This window comes from Psammomys obesus, unplaced genomic scaffold (assembly GCF_907164565.1).
Source record: "Psammomys obesus unplaced genomic scaffold, mPsaObe1.curated_primary_1811, whole genome shotgun sequence".
NCBI classification, from domain to species: domain Eukaryota; kingdom Metazoa; phylum Chordata; class Mammalia; order Rodentia; family Muridae; genus Psammomys; species Psammomys obesus.
The window spans coordinates 7956556-7978312 of NW_026592666.1; the positions used below are offsets into that span (position 1 = coordinate 7956556).

The window sequence follows — 21757 nt, forward strand, 5'->3', positions numbered from 1 at the left end:
CGCTGGAAGGAGCGGTAGCCATCATTCACTGCCCTCTCTCCCCTGAGCTCTCTCAGCAGGCTGCTCTGCTCGGTCTCCAAGCTGACAGTGGCCTCTTTGTGCCCAATTTGATGGGGCTGGAGGACTGGGAGGGGATGGCTGTGGCTGCACAGACTGAGAAGTTCTAGAGGAGGGGACAGCAAGTCCCCTGGACACTCCTACACCTAGGCACAGAAATACGCTCAGGTTTCTTTCCTCCTCACCAATTTCTAACAAGTCCAGGAAGTCTTTGGAGGGGGCTTTGGTATTTCATGTGTTGTACATTAGTTACACAATACAGGTCTGTAGAGCATTTGAGCTCAGCGGTTTTTATCTAAGATGGACACTGTATCCCTGAGGAGTCAGAACCAGCCTTAAGTAGCATTTAATCAGAACCAGGGGGTTCCCAGCATGCTTAGCTAGCTTTCGGTCTTGTTGATAACGACGAAGTTTAACACTTTTTTGTGGGCAATTTTTATTCCATTATAAAGAGGGTAAAGAGTGAGGATTTGCATAGGCACCCTACATTCACTCCTCTCCTTTTGCTTCACTGTATTCGACAAGTCACTGCAGTCTTTCTCTGGACCTTTCTTCACTTTGTCATCTGTTGGCAGTAATGACGTTTCCTCTGGAAGAAAGAAAATGCATAAGGGGCCATTAAGAGTGTTCACTGAAAAAAAAAAAAAAGAGTGTTTACTGCTCCTGCAGAGGAACTATGCTTGGTTCCTGGCGTCCATCTCTAGGTTCAGCTCTGGCCTCTTCAGGAATCTGTGCTTATGTATGTGTGAGAGGGTACACGGACACACACACCATAGACTTTAAAATAAAAATAAGTCTTGGAAGAAGAAACACAAAGAAAATGCATGAAAACGCCATCTGAGAGCTGAACCATGGCAGTGCTGCGGAGCCTCTTTTGCTGGCCTGGCATGTTGACACCCATCTATAATCCCAGTACTTGAGAAGCGAAAGTAAAAGAATTCAGCAGTTCAAGGTCATCCTCAGCTATATAACAGGTGTAAGGTCAGCCTGGGCTTAAAAAGCCAAAAGCCAAACCAAATGAACAACAAAAACCCAAGAGCCAAATTTCCAGGAAGATGTGAACAAATGATTTTGAAATCAGAAAGAACAAAGGTTATGAAAATACTTGGCAGGCTTCCCCTTCCGTGGTCCCCGTGCACAGAGGTTCAAACCGTAACCAAAAGCTACTTGAAAGACTGATTGCATGAACACTTTGGAAACACATCTACGATCCTAGAAGAATAGAGTCCGATGTGCCTCTCAGGCTATGCTGCTGACACCTGCTGGCAGGTTGTGGTATTACAGGATGCTATACTTGGACTTGGACATCCTTTCTATGGAAAACATGGGAAACCGAGGCTGGGAAGGAGTTTTGTACTGGTTTTCGTGCTCATTGTGACCCTCAGGGCCAGAAGCTTGGACATCACTGGGATCTTACGGAAATGTAGATTTCACCTCTGTGTTCTAATGAGACCTTCCCTGGAACTCTCACTTACTAGAGTCTAGTAACTAGGGTTTAAGCTGGGTAGCACGGTGTGTAACTGTCATCCCCGCACTTGGGAAGCAAAGGTAGGAGGACCACAAGTTCAAGGCCAGTCAAGAAACCATATGGCTATATGGATGGTCTCAAAAATAAAAATTTAAGAATGAAAGAAAAGAAAAATCTTGTGGCTGGAAATGATGACATAGGAGAATCAAGAGTTGGGTGTTCAAGGCCACCTTCAGCAACCTAGCAACACTGAGGCCAGCCTGGGCTGAATGACACCTACATCTCAAAACAAGACATGTCTGAACTACAAAAAGTAGGTAGGCATTGAAGGAGGACACCAAAAAAGAACCTACATTACATAAGTGAACTTTGTTGCTGTTGTTGTTTGTTTTTTGAGACAGGGTTTCTCTGTGTAACCTTGGCTGTCCTGGACTTGCTTTATAGACCAGGCTGGCCTCAAACTCACAAATATCCGCCTGCCTCTGCTTCCCCGAGTGCTGGGATTACAGGTGTGCACCGCTGCACCTGAACATAAATGAATTTAAGACATCTCAAAAAGCCAGGCACCTCTCCTGTGCCTGGCCCAAGCACGTTTGTACATACTTACACGGTCAAAGAGTCAGGCTACGCCCCCCCCCCCCCGCAACACACACTGCTGTTCTTTGTTAAAACCCTATTTCTTATTTACTCTACTGAACACATTTTTCCCCTCACAGGAAAAGTTTACAAGTTCATAAGGAAATGATGAGAAAGCAGGCTTCCGCACCACAGAGGCTTGGCCTGGGTAGCTTCTTTCTGAAGCAGAAGCTGAGCATTCCTTTATTCGAATAGCAATGAACTTTAGGTCATTTAAGCAAAACATTACACAAATGAAAGTTATTAGTTGGAGATGATGGTACATTACAGAGTAAAAATATAAGCTACACCACAAGGTGTCAAGCAGAACAGGAAACCAGGCTCCTCGGGTATCCAGGAAACTGGTGTTTCCAGGACAACACCTTCAGGACAAGAATTTTTAGCCCGTCTTGGGTGGCCAATCAATATCCAAGCATTTACTAGACTCAGCCTGAGTAGACAAAGAAGGGCAGGATTTTGATTTCAAGTCTCATGGGAAGGCTATGTGATGAGCAAGGCCCGGTGTGTGTACATTGCCATGCTTGTGTTCCGGTCGCTCAAGCAGCAGTGCCCAGGTCATTCTGGCTGCTTCAGATTTCAGCTCTTCTCCCCAAAGACCACTGGACCTCCAAAAGAAAAGAGATCTGAAGCAACTAAAAATGAAGAAAAAGATAATAGACAAGGGTATCAATTGCCAATACTGGCGAGAAATAAAAACAATGCAAGGCAGGAAGGATTGCTCTGGCTCCTGGCTTGCGAATGAGCACCACTAAGGCAGGAAAGACACAAGTGTGCGGCTAGGCCCATGGGAGAGGAGCATGAGCCTTCTTGCTCACATGCCAATGATCAGGAGAAAAAGAGAAACCATAAGCCCTGACCATATGACCCTGTGACCCTACCTCTGCCCACTCAGCCCCATGTCCAAAAAAAAAAAAAAAAAGTTCTACCTCTCAGAACAGTTACACGAGCTGAGAACCAAGGGTTTGAGCACAGGAGCCCAGAGGAAACACTGTCCATCTAAAACCTGGCAGCAGGCAACACCAACAGCTGTACATCCCTGCACTGTGAGGGGACTCACATCACAGTGTTGACAGAGGGGGCTCCAATAACATGCATTCTCTAAAGCTGTTCTTACTCCAAGAGGTAACTGTTTGCCTAGGGCATCTGACTAGTCACTATTCAGAGAGACTCTTGGCCGTCTCTGGTTCCTTGTATCACAGCATCAGATTAAAACAGCAATTACACAGTTGAAAGGACCTCTACCCTCCCGAGGCCTTCCCCATCTGATATTCTAATTTATCTGCTGGAGACATTATACAACTGATGAGGTGCTACGCTTTTCTTTCTAAAATAAGAGATAAGGAGAGAGATGGGGAGGGAAAATGGGAAGTGCAGTCACTAGATCTTTTCTTCTTTTTTTAATTGTAATTTTTTCACAACTTATTAATTATATATCCTGATTGAACTCCTCCCTCCTCCCTCAACTCCTCCTCTCAGTCCTCCCCTCCCTCTTCCCCCTATCTCCTTCCCCTAGTTCACTGAAAGGAGGAGTTCTCCTCCCCTGCCATCTGCCCCTAGCTTTATCAAGTCTCATCAGGACTGCCTGGATCCTCTTCCTCTGTGGCCTGGCAAGGCCGCATCACCTGGGGGAAGTGATCAAAGAGCAGGCAACCGAGTTCATGACAGAGGCAGCCCCTGCTCCCTTCACTCAGAGATCCACATGGAGACTGAGCTGCCAATCAGCTACATCTGAGCAGGGGCTCTAGGTCACCTTCATGCATGGTCCTAGGTTGGTGCATCAGTCTTTGCAGGACCCCCTGGGCTCAGGATTTTTTTTTTTTGCTTTGTTGGTCTCCTTGTGGCTATATAAGAGTCTCAGGAGAACAACGTGGAGAAACAAACAGCTGCTGTCTCATAGCAACACTAAGCTGAACAATGCTCAGAGCTTCAGAATGTACTTTGCCAGAAATCCATGCCTACAAAAAGAGTCCTTGATGAAGTTAGCTACTTCCCATCAATTATGGCTGATAACTTCGGTCCACAACCACGAGGAATGAGCTTCAACTAGGTGACCTGTCTGCTTCCTGGAATTCTACAAGGGCTGGCAGGTGTCCTTGGAAAGCTAAGGTGAATGAACCTAGGGTTCAGAATTCCATGAGGTTCTCACAGCAGCCTCTTGGGGCTGTTTTCTTATGTTCTGTGTACTGATAACACCTACAAATAACAATTGTTAAGAGCATGGAGAGCGGGGGGGGGGGGTGCTTCCTCAGCCTCCCACAGAAACACCAGCACTCAGCGGACCTCACCAGCCTGCTGGAAAGCTCAGCTCTCAGCCCCAAACTCTTCTATAAAATAAAAACATATTCTGTAATGCTGCTTGGGGAATCTGATATACAAACAGCCCAAGTACTTAGTAAACATTCCCACCTTAAGACTCCTTGCTTCGGCTCTAAACTCAGAGCGGATTTTGCATTCTAAGCTGTAACTCTCATCTTTGTATGCTTTTATTTGCATTTTCTTTTTAAATATGTATTCTTTATTCCCAGCTGATGGGTTCGGTCCTCTCCTCCCACAGTGTTGTTTCTGGAAAGTGAACTCTCATCATCGTCTTGGACCAAGTGTCAGCCTGATGCCCCACCAACACATGTATTTTTAAATAAAAAGCTAATGTTATCCCCCACTTTGTCACTTGGGGAGTGGTAGGTGCATATTATTTCATCTGGCTGAGATCATGCACTAAGGCAAAGGAACTGGAGTTCCTCATCCTGGCTCTGCCACCCAGTTCCAGAAGGAACTAAGCCAGGAAGCTAACCTGCTTCCCTGGTTTTGTTTTGTGTTCATCTCTTTTCATCTTACTGCAATAAAATAGTCAAAAAAAGCAATTTAAGGAAGGATGCATTTACTTTGGTTCAGTTTGAGGGCGCAGGACATCATGCCGGAAGTCATGGCAGTAGGAGCGTCAAGCAACTGGTCATATTGTTTCCACAATAGTAAGCAGAGCAAAATGCATGCTGGAGCTCAGCTCCCTTTCCCCCTTTATATGGAGTTGGTGTCCCAGCCTTTGAATGGCACTGCCCATATTTAGGGTGGGTTTTCACCATCTCAATTAATTTAATCCAGGAACCTCTTCCCAGACATGCTCGGAGGTGTTTCCATGGTGCTTCTAGCTCCTGCTGACAATCAAGCTTACCCATGCATCTCTGTAGTCTCTGTGGGTAGAAGGTGAGTTCGATAGCCTCTGCAGACACACTTATGCTGTGCTGACTGTATCTGGGTCCCTCAGAGACTTGAACTTGAAGCTTTGGTTTTGACCCTCAGCCTCTGGGGAACTCTAGAAACAGGTTTTAAAAATGGTCCCTTGAGTTGGAAGACAGAAGAGTAAGAAGGATGGGTGCTACGTTAACCTGCACATCCAGAACCCCTCCTGGGCCTCCTTCCATCCTGAGGTCTCTAGCACAGGCAGTTAGCACCACTGCACCAGTGGAAGCACTATTGGCTTCCATCTCTCATTGTCTTCACTGCATGCTGGGATGCTTAGATGGAATTACTGCTTTCCTGGGTAGCTGGGTTAAGATTGGATGATATCCTGACACGTGAAAACAATAACTGAAAATTTACCAGAGTAAACGTAAAATCTAGTCCACAGCTTCAGAACATCAAGGGCACATGAAGAGCTGATGTCGGGAAAAGGAAGGACCCAGACAGTTTAGTTTACCACAGCCTCAACCTGCATCATCAGGATGAATGAATGGGCTCCCTTAAGGGCCCAAAGCTGCTGCTTTGTACACTGCGACAGACAGTTAGCTAAAGCAAAAAGATTTTAAAAAAGAATTGGTTCTGTGCACTGATAAGCAGGACTGACAAGAAGCAAAGGCTTCCTGGTAAGCAGACTCAGGTGAGTGGCCCTGATGAGTGGGACTGGGGGTAGCAGCATAAAATGAGCCAAGGATTCAGGGATGACTAGATGAATAGAGAGACACAACAGAATCACTCCTCAATTCACATAATGAAAGGAAGAAAGTAGGATTTATTTATTTGTTTATTATGTACACCTGCACACCAAAAAAGGGCACCAGATCTCATTATAGATGGTTGTGAGCCATGTGTTCACTGGGAATTGAACTCAGGACCTCTGGAAGGACAGCCAGTGTTCTTAACCTCTGAGTCAGCTCCCCAGCCCCCAGAATTAAGAATATTATAGAAGGGCTAGGTATGTAGCTTAGCTGGTGGAGTGCTTCTCTGGCATGTACAAAGCCCTGGGTTCCACTGCCAATACCACATAAACCAGGCAGGCATGGTGGTGCACACCTGTAATCACAGTACTCAGGAGGTGTGGGTGGAAGGATCAGAAGGCTGTCACTGGCTACATAGCAAGTTCAAGGCCAGCCTAGGCTACATGAGATAATGTTTCAGGGGGAGATAGAGATATTACACATATATGTATATCAGACGATAGACAGACAGACATATGGATAGACGGATGATAGGATGGATACATCAAATAGTATTATGTTAAGAGCTAAAAGAAAACCAGTGAAGCAGCAAAGGGTATTCTATACGGCTTTATTGGAAGCCATGAGTCAGATGGTGTTTTGGGCCATGCTGTGGACTGGAGCAACAGACTCAGGAGACTGAGAGATAACCCACTTGAACAGGGGACAAGCTCAGGGTCCCCTGTTATGTTGAGAATAAAAAGGGTTCAATTAATTCTTTAGAAGTTCAAGAAGAGTTGCCAGGAAAGGGTGCAACCCAGAAGCTGTCTTAGCAGGTTCTGTCTGATGCACACTATTGCACCCTTTTTCCATGCTATATGCATTCCCAAGGTGGCCTTAAAAAACTCCAAATGCTACTTGTTAAAGTATACCCAATGCACAGAATCATGCTCATATCTAAATGTAGGGCTTGAATACCACTGTGGAATCAGAACCCAGACTGTCTAAGAATTGTGCAGCTGAATTATATATATAAAGAGGAGGAGGAAAGAAAAAGAAAGGGGAAACATTTCTTATCTATATTAACACAATGCCTATGGCCAGGTTTGCAGCTTTACATTGGCCACATTAACAGTTATCTGTGGCCTCGCAGCCACTGACTGGACACACCCTGGGGCACCACACTTGTCATGAGTCAGATGTCCTCCGTGGTGTCTGTGAGGGCACGTTAGGGGCTTCTGAGTGATAGCACTGTCTAGAATTTGGCCTGGTTAGCTACTATGCATGTGGAGTAAACTAGCAAGCTGCATATTTAAACAGCCATGTACTTTGTAAGTTCGTCTTTGACAAAAGCTAAGTCAAATCCTGGAGGCAACAGAAAGATCTGGGATAAAGGAACCCTGAGGTTCAGAAGGGAGAGTCCAGAGGTAGTAGGTATTTGTGCGAGTGGCCAGGAAGCACCCATTCCCACTAAACAGGAGAATAAGGTAGGAAAATGAGGGCACCGATAATGAAGTTAGGTTAGTTGTTCATATAGAAGACAGTGTTCTGTGGAATTTTAGGGTTCACTTGGGAAGTTTAGTAAGAATTAGTCATGGGAAACCAAGGGTGTCAGTTTTCATTTTGATTTTGTTTGTTTGGTTGGTTGGTTTGCTTTTTGAGACAGGTAACAGTCCTGTAGACCAGGCTGGCACTGAACTCACAGAGTTCTGCCTGTCACTGCCTCCCTGAGTGCTGGGATTAAAGGCTTGTGCCACCACCACCCAGCCATTTTTATTTTTGAGTCAGGGTCTTGTAGATATCCCAGGCTAGCCTCAAGCACTGAGTGTGCATCACCATGCCTGCTTTATGTGGTGCTGGGGATCATACCCCAGATGTGTGCTAGGCAAGTGCTCTATCAACTGAGCCACATCCTTAGCCTAAGGGTACCAGTTTGGACATAGATTAAGATATAATAAAGAAACTCTAAGATACAGAAATCTAATATGAAAAAGACTTGTTTCTGTCTTCTGGAAACCACTCCAGAGGTGGTCTGGTTGTTAAACCGGGTCTTTAGAGACCAGACAGCATTTCCCACATGTGGCTGCATCTGTGAGCTGAGGAATTTGCCTATGAGCTCATTAAGACCTCAGAAAAGAGGGCTGGAGATATGGCTCAAGGGTTAAAAGTGAGTGTTGTTCTCAAAAGGGGGCAAGGTTCTGTTGTCAGAACCCCTGTCATATGATTCACAGTTACCTGTAATTCTCGGGCCCTAGGAGATCCAGCCTCCTCAAGATTCCCTACTCAGGATATGTACATGGTGACACATACATAGAACTAAAAGTAACGGTGAAATTATGAAAAAAAAAATCACCTAAGCACTTGTTCACTGAATGTCAGCACAAAAATGTCATCACACAATGGGCGAGCATTGGAATACTGATACAGGGCCCCACCCCTAAGGATGCTCCAAGAACCTCTGTAGATAAGCAACCCTGCACAGTTCTGAGCTCTCCATACACCGTTCTCTCCTATGCACACCTGGGATAAACATCGCCTTTTTCAAGGAGGAATTTTACAGCTTCTCTTCGCCAGATCCAAAATGTCAGGAGTATGATCAAAATACACGATGTACATGCAAGGAAACCTGTTGGCCTTATTAAGCGTGCGCTCTGGAGCTTGAGACAGTTAATCTTCGATGTCATCTTGACAGGATTTGGAATCATCTGGGAGTGACTGGGAGGATGTTTCTGGAGAGGCTTAACTGAGGAGGGAGGGCCCACTCTGAATGCGGTTGACACCTCCGTGGCTGGGGGGCCCAGACAGAGTAAAGGAGAAAGCCGGCAGAGTGCTGACAGTCATCTCTTTCTGCCTCCTGACTGTGGACACACTACAGTTTAGCCTTGCTGCCATGAGTTCCTCACCAAGACGGAAGGTCTCAGACTGTGAGCCAAGATAAACTCTCTTTCCTTAATTAGATAGTAGCTATTTTGTCACAGGAATAAAAAAGCAACTGATACAGGGTCAGTACTGAATAAAACAAAGCTTACCTGAACTCAGCACTGCAGAACCACAAAAGTCAATATACGAACCAGAATGGCCATGAGAGACTACAGACTGCACAAAGGGATGTTTCTGATCCCAGACAGGACACAGCAGAGTGGTTCAAGACTTCTTAGTGCTATTCAGCAGTCTGTTATGAATTACTCATGCATGGAATTTTCCACTCAATGCTTTCAGACAGTGGGTGATGATAGGTATGAAGCCACAGAAAACAAAACAAAAATAAAAGAGGGCCAAGGTGTTTGTAATATAAAAACAGGACTTGAGGTGTTTGGACTCTGACACCATGTTATCTAGAGGATTCACATCTCCATGTGATAAGACACGAAAGGCATCTCCAAGAACCACAGAGTGGCCTCTGTCCAGAGCTAATATCAAGCTAAATTACTGTAACGCCGGCTGTGAAACACGTTTATCCGAGTGCAGCTGGACACCTCCTGAACGACCTAACACCAAGCCCTGGCTTGACTCTGTGCTAAGGGTTTCAGCTCCCTAATGAAGGTTCTGTGTGTCAAAGCAAAATGTCCTTGTGTCCTTGTGACTGTCATTTTCTACACTACAGATACCTTGATTCTGCTTCTGCTTTTCAACTCAACCTTGCGGAACTGGGTGCAAAGTTAGCTTCAGGAGCCTTCCTGTTGCCATGGGTAACGTGAATTCAAAAGCAGGATAGAACAAAACAGCCTGTTGATACCCGCCCTCAAGTGGGGAGCTAAATGAAGTGCCAGAACACCTTAGAAAACAGGAGACTCTTGGCAAGGGATGGGGCGGGATGGTTCAGCAGTATGGAGCCAGCCTCCATTCGCTAACAGCTGCTAAAAATATTCTCTCTGTATGGTGCTTGTAAGCCCTGGCAAATACCCAGAGAAAGGAGAATGAACGTTTGAAACTTCAGCCTGCACTATCCAATAGGCTAGCTATGGCATGTGTACCCACACAGTAGTTGAAACATGCAATGTCAAAATTAAGACATGGAGCTAGGGATATAGCTCAGTGTCCCTGAGTTCAATCCCTAGTGCCACATGTGAACAAAAATTTCATTTGAAAGCCAGATGTGGGGGCTGGAGATGGCTTATTAGTTAAGAATACTTGTTACTCTTGCAAAGGGCTGAAGTTTGGTTCCCAGCATTCACATCAGGTGACTCACAATCACCCCTAACTCTGTGCTTAGCCCTGGCTATCCTGGAGATTACTATGTAGACCAGGCTATCCTGGAACTCACTGTGAAAACCAGGCTAGTTCTTGAATGAACAACCCCCGTCTCCAGAGTGCTGGAATTAGAGGCATGTGCCACCATGTCTAATTACCCCAGAAAACTTCTTACACATCAAGAGCCTACTGAGGAGGCTTTGAGCCTTGGGAAGACTCAAACAAGCAGTGAAGACTCCACCATATGAGAAGCTACAGAGACCTCAAGTGGTGTGGCTGGGAGGGAGCATGAATATGGGTTTGAAATGGGTGAGGGAGGGAAAGATGTGAGAGACACGCATTACATAAGAGAAACTTGGTTTCTAAGGAGGAAACTACAAAGCAAACAGCAGGATGGTTTGAGAACTTCCCTATCAATTTAGTGGGTCTACCACACCCAAGTGTCTTAAGCTGTGCATGCAAACCAGCTCGTCCACAGCAGCAAAGCTGTCGACTTATGACGGTCAGGAAAATACACACCAGCTCTTGATCATAGCCACTTCACCCTCCCTCTCTCCTCACTCACTCAACACACCCTCTCTTAATTTCAGATCCCCTTTTCTCTTATTTATTTTTATGCATATGGGTGTTCTGCCTTCATGTATGTCCGTGTTCCACACGTATGCAGTGCCTGTGAAGGCCAGAAGAAAGTGTCAGATCCCCTGGAATGGGAGTCGCAGACAGTTGTGAGCAACCATATGGGTACTGGAAATTGAACCCAGGTCCTCTGAAAGAGTGGCCACTGCTCTTACCCCAAAAGCCATTTCTCTGACCTCCACCCACCCCCTGGTTTTGAGACAGGGTGTCACTACGTAGCCCTGGCTGGCCTCAAACTTAACATATTATATCAAGCTGATCTTAAATTTACAAAGACCTGCCTGCCTCTGCCTCCTCAGTGCTGAAATTAAAACTTTGTACCGCCTCAACCAAAACATGACTGAACCCAGCTGTGCTGCCAAATATACATGAGTGGAGAATTATCTGGAACATGGGCAACCTACCAGCAGCCATATCCCAGAAGAAAATTAAGTCTTCATCAACTGCCAATAGTTTCTCAGTTAGGAGTGGGGCTGTGTGAGCCCTCCCCAGCCACAAAGTAATGGGTTTATTTTTATTTTTTTGTCATATGTAGGTTTAGGGTTAGGTTAGGTTGTCATTATCCTCTGTTCTAATTCATCTTCCTCCCCTTATGACCAACCCTCATGACCTCCCTGCCACGGGACTGGTACTTTTCATTGAAATTTTTCAATATTTTTTTTTCTCCTCACCTTTGCTCCTGAAGGCTCTGGGGAGTTGGAAGGAAAAAGCTAGCATAAACAATACCTCCATTTTATACCCAAGACTCTTCATTCTGTCATAGCCATATTCTGGCACCTTGAAGATCCATTGTTTCTTGGCAGATGTAAGGTATGAGAGCAAATGGTTTAGAAGGTAGAGTAGCAAAGAGCATCACAGGGATCCAGAAAAGTCAGACAATAGAGAGCAGCTCTGTGGGAGAGAAAAGGGGATATGTCAGAAGCATTAGGGGCTTAGTGCCAAGAAGTACCCACGCCAGAGAGAGGCCCTTTGAGTCCACGTGGCTCCAGCCTGGATAGAGCTGTGGAGTAACTGCTCCTCCAATCTGACAGTTCTGCGCAAGTATGGAGGCAGAGGGGCTTCACAGAAATGGCCTCAGCAGTGCCTCTTACAGTAAGACACTAACCCTCCTGCATTAGGGCCAGAACCTGGGGTTCTCTGTGAAGTCTGTGAAAAGGAAGTCAGACAAGGAAATGACCAACTGTGGCAGCACAGTTGGATTCAGGCAATGGAGGCAGACTGTGGGATGGAGATCTCTAGAAACTGGAGAGCCTGCCATCTGCTCACAGGCTGGGGTAGTTAAGGGACCAACAAGGGAAATGGCCTAAAACTTTTCCATTTGAACCTGTGGTTGTCTGTTGTTAGGGGTAGCTAAGAAAATAAGGTGAGTGGTGGGTAAAAGAATGTCCAACTCTCCAGGCCATTACTGGAGGTGGGGAAGGGTGGGTGAGACTTTAAATGGTCCTGGCTTTGTGACTTAAGCATCTCCAGCATTCAGATGCTCTCCAGGAAAATCTCCAGAGATCAAGGAGCAGAGAGAGACCGGCCTCTTCCAAACTCTAGAGAATCTGCAAACAGAGCCACTGAGATTTTACAGTCCTAAAGTTTGGGTCATTATGCCACCATAGACAAATTGGTAAATAAAATAAAAAACTACTCTAAGAGATTTAAGGAACAGAGATGAGCAATGGAAACCACCCAACCGGATGCTCAGCTCTTAGCAAATCCCAGAGGTTCTTACAGTAGCCTTGACCAGGGCTCTGACCAGGCGATATTCTCTATGGCCTGGGTGGAGACCTAAGAGTACAAGCGACCAATACCTGAGCTAATCCAGCTGGGTTAGCCGGTCACCTGGCCAAAGCACCTCTCAAGAAGAGGGAGTTCAGTCTAAGCTATGCTAAAGAGATGAGAGCTAATTATCCCTTTAATGAGACATGCTTTCCCTTCCTGGAGTCTCTGTCCTCAGTGCAGCTGCTCCAGAGCTTAGAGAGGTTCCGCTGAGTCTGTCCACCTTTCTGCATTCTGACTTTCGATAACACTTCCCTCCTCACCAAGAGCCTGTTTGTCCACCATGAGGTTGACCTCCAAGCCAGCTTAACTCAAATGACATGACTTTTTCTTTTTCTTCCCATCTTCCTCTTCTGTGCATCTCTCAAGGTTTATAACTTGTTACTCTGAAGTTTTTCTTTTAAATTCTAATAAAATTTGTCATCAGGCTTTCTTTTGAGTCTGTCCTTCGATTCTCTTATTAATGAGTTGGAGAATCCTGAGCCCCATTTCTCTTATAACAAAAATGATTGTAGCTAGCACAATTATCGGTGAAAATGAAAGGATCATAATTGGCTAGCTTGTTTGTCTTGGCCTGATGGTCTCCACTGTTTCCCACTGTCCCTCACACTTCCAGGACACCATAGTCAGTCCACTGTAGCAAACCTCTGCTCACAGCCCCACCCATTTTCTTCTGCCTAGAGGCAGGTGGAGGTTAGTACAGGCTGTACACCTTTATTCATGTCAAGTCCTTATGGCTTCCTGGCCAGGTGCCACCCCACTGCTTGGCACCATGGACCATTCACATCTTTCTATTTTTGTCTTTGAAAACCCATCCACTTTGAACTGGGGCTTGCTTTCGAATTCTTCTGCAGGCTCTCTTTTAAACCAGGCAGAGTCTGCCCATGGATTGAGGGCAGGTAGAGTTGGCACACTCGCTCAGCGGTGTAAACACCTTATCCAGGCACCGCCTTTTGCCTTTAGTTTACCACGGCCAGCGGAAACATACCACCAGCTGCCAAGCAGCGTCATTCCCGTGTTCTGACATGCTCCAGGTGCAGGGAACAGAGGCTCCCCACCCTTTCGGCAGGCGTTAGGTAACAGTGCCTCTCCCTATACTCTGCTGTGTCTCTGGAATGAGGTATCTCCTGTAAAACAGCTTTCTCTTGTGCAGATTGTCATCCCCTCTGAATCAAACTGTTAAAACAAACCAGGTAATGAGACCCAGTCTAAGGTCAAACCAGGCTCAGCAAAGTTGTAACCATTGCAAGGAACCATTGCATTTCAATGACCACTGAATTCAGACTAAGAGCCAAGAAAGCTTCCTCTGATGGTGTCAGAGGGATGTCATGATTGTGCAAGTGTGTAACTGAGTGTGCCAAAGAAAACTCCAGGCACTGCCTAGTGTTCTTCCTTGCCCATTAGAAGGCTGAAAGGTAAACAGCATATTTCTGGAAAGGGACACAGTTGTGATGTAAGTTGATACAGGGTCCTGACTGACCACACACTTATGAAATACTTGTGTGGCCTGTCACTCTGCTCACCTTCTCTCTGTCCTAGTAACAGCTGGGTAGGCAGATGCTCTGATGTTTCCCACTTTGTAGATGGATAAAGAAGGGCTCGCAGGGACAAAACTAGAGCTCAAATCATCTGCCCGATAAGAGTTAAGGCCTCTTACTCACTGGCTTCCCCACTGTGTCAGATGTTGCAGAGAATTGAAAAAATGAAGACAAGGCTTTTCTCTGTGTGATAAAGAAGAGTATCAGTGGCTGGGAGAGGCCTCAGCAGTTGAAGTACCATCCAAGCCTGACTACCAGAGTTTGGGCCACAGAAACTGACAGCCTGCCAGTAACACCAGCACCAAAAGACAGAGACAGAGGATCTCCCAGCAAGCACATTAGCATACCAGCAAGCTCTGAGTTTGACTGAGATCTTACCTCAGCAAATAAAGTGGAAGGACAATTGAGGACAACTGACATCAACCTCAGACTTCCTCGTGCTTATGCATTGGTGATCAAACACACACACACACACAGTCACTGAAACACACACACAAAGATACACACCTATACACACATATATACTCACACACACACAGACATATATACTCACACAGTCACACACACTCACACAGGGACATACACACACACTAGAAAAAAACCAAGCAAACAACAACAACAAAAAAATGTGTACCAATCACTCCTCTTTTAAAATTCCTACATAAAGCCAGGGATGAAGATCAGTTAATGGAGTGCTCACTGAGCATGAAGGAAGCCCTGACTTCAAGCCCAACTATTAGGAAGACCAGAAGCAAGACCAGATTATCCTCAGCTACATAGGTACTTCAAGGCCAGCCTGGGTTACAGAGACCCTGCCTCAAAATAAATAAATAAATAAATAAATAAATAAATAAATAAATAAATAAATAGTTCCTACAGTGCTGTGGAAATTCCCCATTTCTGTCCAATTTCTCAGTCAACCATCTGGAATATTCCTTTATGGCTGGTGTTTCAGTCATGACACAGTCTAAAGACACAGGGGGTTTTCTCAGTTGACAGAGTGTTGGTCTAGCATTCAGGAAATCCTGAGTTTGATCCTCAAGGTCACATAAACTTAAGTGTGGTAGTGCATGCCCTTAATCCCTGCACTTGGGATGTGGAGATGGGGGTTCAGAAGTTCAGGGTCAGCCCCATGCACATTGCAAACTTGAGAGCAGCCTGGGACACAAGAGACTCTGCCTTAAACAAACAAGCAAGCAAACAAAGAGAAAGTCATAAGCAAGCAAGAAGAATATATCAGTTCACGAACTGTGCAAGAGCAGCCAAGATTTCAGTGCATGGCAGCATGGGCAGGAGAGATCAAGAGGTCACAAGCCAGCTCCATGGCTCAATTGAGAAGCACACACACTCCAACACAGCTGAGCCCCCCTGCAAAGACACACCGGAAGAAGCAGAGGGCCCAGCATAGCTCAGATGGAGGAGCTCTGTTCTGTCACTGTGTTGTCCCTCCCCTGTGTAACAGGCTCCATTTATTTATGACAATTTACACAAACTGTGACGTTTGCAACTGTTTTAGTTTCTCAAACTAGATCTTAATAAGTGATTAAGAAGCTGCAGGTCCAACTCAATAAGAACCATAATCTTCCAATTTTTCATGTCCTGAAAACATAATATTTTGACTAAGACAGATGAAATCACATGATGGTACATGAAAGATTTAGGAGGTTTGGGCCTAAAATTGTCTGGAAGATTTTACAGCTCTGACTGAGAATCCATCTTGCTAATCTCTGAGAAGCTGTGGAGAAGGAAAGCCACAGTCGAAGGTCAGAGGAAGGTGGTTCATCCCAACTGCACATACACTACTTAAAGTTTACAAGTTCAGTTAAAGTATCTCAATACGAAGACAAGCAGGGTGCAGATAGCACTGCTGTGGCTTGGCTCTGAGACTCCCCTAAAGCCGGTGGCACTACAGAGAGGTGGTGGAAGATTTAGGGGCTGGGTTATTTGGAGGGGGTCACTGGCAGAGCATGTCTGGGAAGTGCACAGTAAAATGCAGCTTGCTCACTCACCCCCCACCCCGCCTTTCTTCCTCTCCCTGCCTCCTGGCTGCCACCAGGTAAGCAGGTTTGAGCTTCCCTCACTGGCCCGAAAGCAATGGAGTCAGCGTCTGTGGGCTGAAATGCCTAAGACATTGGGAAACAGACTGCACAACTCTGAGGGTCAGGAACGGATTGCCTATGGGAAGGGCAAGCTGACCTTAGGAAGGGACACATATGTGGGCTTCTGGAACACTCTCAACACTTGCATTTTCAATTGTAGGGTTTGTGAGTCAAACTTCTCTGGAAGTTTACAGTTACAAGCACATATTTCATACTTACGTGCATGCTATAGTACACAATTAAAGGCTTCAAAAGAGTTTGTGCTAATTTTCTAGAGACAAAGAAACACGGACGCTTTCATAATTACAAACCTGACTTAGGCTTGAGAGGAAAGCCTGGTATCTTATAAAATGACAAACCAAGCAGTTACAAATAAAGTGGTGGCACTGGGGGTTAGTGTCACTCAGAACACCAGCCAGAACATTTGATTTCTGAAACTTTCTGCAGCCAGACACCAGGACTAGAGCAGCAATCTGCCCTGGCTGGAGAAGCTTTTCTTTACAATAAAGAGCCGCATAGCTGGTTAAAATGCCAAGAACAAATGACTGCTGAGTGTTGAGTCCTAATGAGGACAGCTTTAGGACTCTCTGTAAGACCCAGGGAGCATCAGAGAAAGACAGAAGAGTTGGAGGAGGAGAGAAGTCCTGTGAAATACCATCTTATGAATGTGACTGGCAGTCATGGGCACCCAGCAGCGACAGCTACTCGAACATGATCTGCACAAAACAGGAACAAAAGTAGGAGGGAGGCAAGGTGAGGGGGCCAGGGCCTACAGGAATGGGGGATGGGGCGAGAGGGCAAAGGGTAAACACGCTCACACTACATTATACACATATATGGAACTGTAATTTAAAAAAGATTTGATTTCTGATTTTACATAAAATTGCTAGGCCAGTGGATCATGGGTAACACAAAACGTAAGATGTCTCTGTCAGCTAAACTGAAATGTAGACTGTACAAAAGACTGTTTGGAAGACACTCAGAATGGCCAATTTAGAGTACCTCTGCAGGGCTGGGACTGTAGCTCAGTTGGTGTAGTGCTTGCAGCATGCATGGCACCGTGAGTTCCATAGGCAGCACACCCAGGGACCTTCTTACCACACAGTGCCATGGGAGAAAAATATTCCTCCTTAAACCATGCAGGGACTATAGGGCCAGGTGAACACATTAGGATTGGTACCTCACCCTGACACACATGGACATATATAATTCAAAAATAATGCATGCGTATAACACGCATGTATTAAAATGTTGAGTGTACCTATGAATCAGTTGTTTTTTATTACATCTTATTAGTCACCCAGAATAGACTACATCTTCCATTAAAATTTTATCAGTAATAAGCTCCTGATGAGAAAGAACCGAATGTTATCTATCACTAACATTCCAGAAATCTGGTCAATAACTGAATAAACACTACAACAGAATCCAGATGACTCAAACCCTCATTGTTTTCTAAAGACCTACATGTTGGGTTTTGTGGTTGTGTCTTTGTTTTGTTGTTGTTGTTTATTTTTAAACAGAGCCTTACTAGGTGTCTCTAGCTGGCCTGGAACTTACTATATAAACCTGGCTAGCTTTTAACTCAGAGATGACTCTGCCTCTGTCTTTCTTATTGTAAGGATTAAATGAGGTAAGTGCTTGGTCCACAGTGCACCCTCAGAAAAAGGGCCCTCACTAGACAGATTCACCTGCCTCTGCCTCCAGAGTTCTGAGATTATAACTGTGTACTACCACACCCAACAACAACTATTTTTTGTGTGTGCATGTTTGTGTGTGTGTGTGTGTGTGTGTGTGTGTGTGTGTGTGTGTGTGTGAAAAACATAAAGTTCATTTTGGGTATGGTGGTGCACACCTTTTATCTCAGCACTCAGGGAGGCAGAGGCAGGCAGTTCTGTAAATTCGAGACCAGCCTGGTCTACAAAGTGAGCCCAAGACAGCCAAGGCTACCCAGAAAAACCCTGTCTCAAACAAACAAAACAAAACAAAAAGATGCAAAGTTCAAGGAAACCATACACTTAGAGGCAGAACCCATGGCTACTCAGGTTTGACGGCAAAGAACAAGAAGCCTGGAATGGAGGGGAGGAGTGAAGCCTACTGCCTCCCTTTTGCCTTATGGATTGTTAAGATCAAGACAAGAGTGAAGCCTTGCTGCCACCTGCTGGCCACTTAGCTGTGAGGATGGGATGCTAGCTTTCCTGATATTTGGCATAACCAATCTTTTCTCAGCACTTTTATGCTCAGCAGTTTATCTGAGCGTTATTGGCAGCTGTCAATAATAACAAAATGTGATTTCTTATGTCAAATTGGTATTTAGTCTATGATGGTCCCAGGGAAACCCAACAAAACCTTGCTTTTCATAAGACAGTGATTAAAGAACATGGGTGTTCAAGTGTTATAACCACAGTGCAGTCACCCACTGCGTGGCCTTTGCCAAATTACTTCACTGCTGTTAGCCTCGCTGTTCTTTGATTTAAAACAGAGCTTCTCCGTGGATCTCCAGATACCGTGGACACTCAGGAGTGATGGAAAAAGTCGTGGAGACTTTCCAAAGCATTTAAAAAGCACATGGACAGTGTAAAAGAAGACAGCACACCCTGGACCTCCACTGGCTCCTTTTAAAAACTTCTGTCTACAGTGAGGTGTCCAACTGGTTTCCTGCCCCTCCCACAGAGCTTGTCTGCCCATTAATAACTCTTCTAAGGAACTCTATACCCCCAACAATCCATCTCAGTGCCCCTCCTGAACCCCCAAATGAAACCTTTCAAACAGAAGGGAGGTACTTGCTTAGTTAACTCTGTCCCCTGCTCATACAGCTGTCCTTAGCTGGATCCTAAGGCACACAGAGGCACCATTAAGAAGCTACTGTGTTCCTGTCACTCCCACAGGCCCTTTGCTTGTGCTCTTATCCTTCTCAGCTCGGTCACACTCTGAGGGTGGGAGTCACCCCTGAGCATCACATGCATGAGTGTGTGTTTGTGTGTGTGTGAGAGAGAGAAGAGAGGGAATAGAGGGAAAAAGAGAGGGGGAGAGGAAAAGAAAGAGAGAGAGAGAAAGATCCACTCAATTCCTCTCTCCTGAACCCATAAGCCATCCTTTAAGGACACTAGTTTGTGAAAGTCACACTTGTTAAGTGACATAAAGTCACTTCAAAGGTGGTTCATCTTCAAAGGTACCTAAGTGAACACTTGTTCTGCAAATGAGTCTAGCTACCCCCCCATCACTTTGCTAAGATATGCTCTCAAACTAGCAGTTTTGAGCAGAAAATTACCAACAGCTAAGCTTGCCTGCAAAGCCATGTACCTAAGCATTAAAATAAATAGGATGCAAAACATAAGAGGTGAACTCATGCATTGATTTTATTAGGAAAAAATGAGAGGGAAGGCTGGGCCCTAGATAGTATAGAAGGCTGAGCCCTCCAGATTACAGTAAGAGGAAGTGGAGGAAGGGTCATGGGCTCAGGGTTCATAGACTGTCTCTCCACTCACTCTGTGCTCACCTGCTACTACTGACCCCCAGTCTTACAAAGCCAGAAAATAAACTGCTTGCTCTCTCTACAGTGTTCTTATATGAATCATAGTGACTTGAATGAGAACACTCACAGGTTCAGGCATGGGAACACTGGGTCCTCAGTCGATGGCACTGTTTGGGAGGTTTAGGAGGTGCAGCCTTGCTTGAGAAGCTCTGTCATTAGGGTTAGCTTGAGAGTGCAGTTTCACTGCGCTTTCAGTTTGCTCCTCCTGTTTCTGTTTACCATCAGTGATGTGAACCCTCAGCTTCCTGTGCTTGCTACCATGACTACTACTTGCTGCCATACATCGGTCCAAGTAAACAGTTTCTTCCATAAACTTCTCTGGCCACGGTGTTTTATCCCAGAAGAACAGTCACTAATATATGAAGTGAGGACCACTGCTTCTCACACTGGCCTTTTCTAAGGTGGCAAACACAGATGACAATCTAGTAGGTTAGCAGTGTAGTAGGGGGGACTGCTTCCAAAGACGCATGCTCACAGGAACGTGGTCTTCTGTGAAGCGGGGAAAAATCACAGCAGAACAGCTAGCTCCCATTAATAAGGCATACATCCTAAGACACCCCCGTGACTGTCTACAAACAGCCAACCCCTATGGAGAGACTTTTTTCTTCTCTCTATAAACATATTTGATAGTTTTATTTGTAAACTAGGCACAGTAAGAGATTAACAAGATCCAATAATAGAATAATTATCACAATATACTGCAACAAAAATTAGTTGGAGAAATCAGATTATTTCTAGAAATTTCCAATTAGTGATTTCAAACTTCAGATGACTGAAGTAACTGAGAACAGAAAGTTAAAGTGGGGCTGTGGGGGATGAGCCGCTAGACATCAGTGGTAGTTTTTTTCCATGCCTCTCTTTACCACTGTCACCCTGCTTTGTGCCAGAAGGGCTAACCTCTGTGTCTTTTGAGTGCCTTCCCTTTGGCTTCTATGGCTTTAGCTAATGACAGGCAGTGAGAAAAAGTCAGAGTGGGGAGGAGAGAGGTAAGTGTTTCTTCCCAGTCGCCCTGGCTCTTTGTCCTGGTTCCAGTATGCAGGTCACACGCCTGGCTATTATGGTCTCTTGAGAACTCGGCATCCCTTGCTGTATCAATCAGCCTTGCCCAGCTTTACACACCCTGTGCAGAATTCAACCTGATGCCACCCTCACTGTGTAGCTTGGACATCTCAGCCTGTAGATAAACCTGTAGAGTTATGGTCATACAAGGAAAATTCTGGCCATGGATGAAGACCAGAAAGGAGCTCCAATTTCTCTGTCTTTAACTATTTGTTAATAGTACCAGTGTTTGCAAGTACCATAATTAAACAGTGGGTTTGGAGGAGCCTGAGTTCTGTGCAGACATTTTTTTTTCTCTTTCCATCTGCCAGGCACATGGGGAACATGGACGTCAAGGCGAGCATGGAGAGGAAGGCATTCAACCAGGACAGGGCAAAGGAGAATGAGCCCCTAGTGAGTGAGTGGTCCTGGCTTAAAGCAACCTGGGTGCTTGTCCTCTAGAAAACTCTGACCAGGTGGATTCCCCCCAGAGTCACCAAACACCTCATGTCCAGTCTGTCCATGCTCTGTGGACAGTGGCTGAGAGCTACACAGAGACTTTTTATTTCCTTCAGTTTTGTTTGCTTGTTTGTTTGTTTTAAGAAGGACCTGGCTAATGAGTAGAGTGTGGGTTTCCAGCAGCCTCCTCTGCTCAGATGCCTCCATGGAGTATGACTCCAGAAGCCCCCTTTTCAGGAAAGTTCCCCACTTCTGCAGCCTCTGAAGAGGCTCACACCCTGATATTTTCTACCTGGGGTGGAGCTGCTGGGGAAGCACTTGCCACATCTCCTGCCCCATGTCTGTGGGCTTACTGGTTTCCCTGGGTACCCCAACTTCAACCCTCACTTTTGCTTCCAGTTTGAAAGCAGCAGCTATTGTCC

The 21757-nt window shown here is 45.5% G+C and overlaps 1 long non-coding RNA gene across 1 annotated transcript in view; it reads right to left on the reverse strand.

Annotated features, from left to right (window-relative positions):
• Positions 1-491: 491 nt before the first annotated feature.
• LOC129682533 (uncharacterized) overlaps positions 492-21757 on the reverse strand; it is a 49222-nt gene continuing 27956 nt past the window's right edge. The window contains exon 3 of the long non-coding RNA XR_008720994.1: positions 492-646. This is a non-coding gene — a long non-coding RNA (uncharacterized LOC129682533). The remainder of the gene's footprint in view (positions 647-21757) is intronic.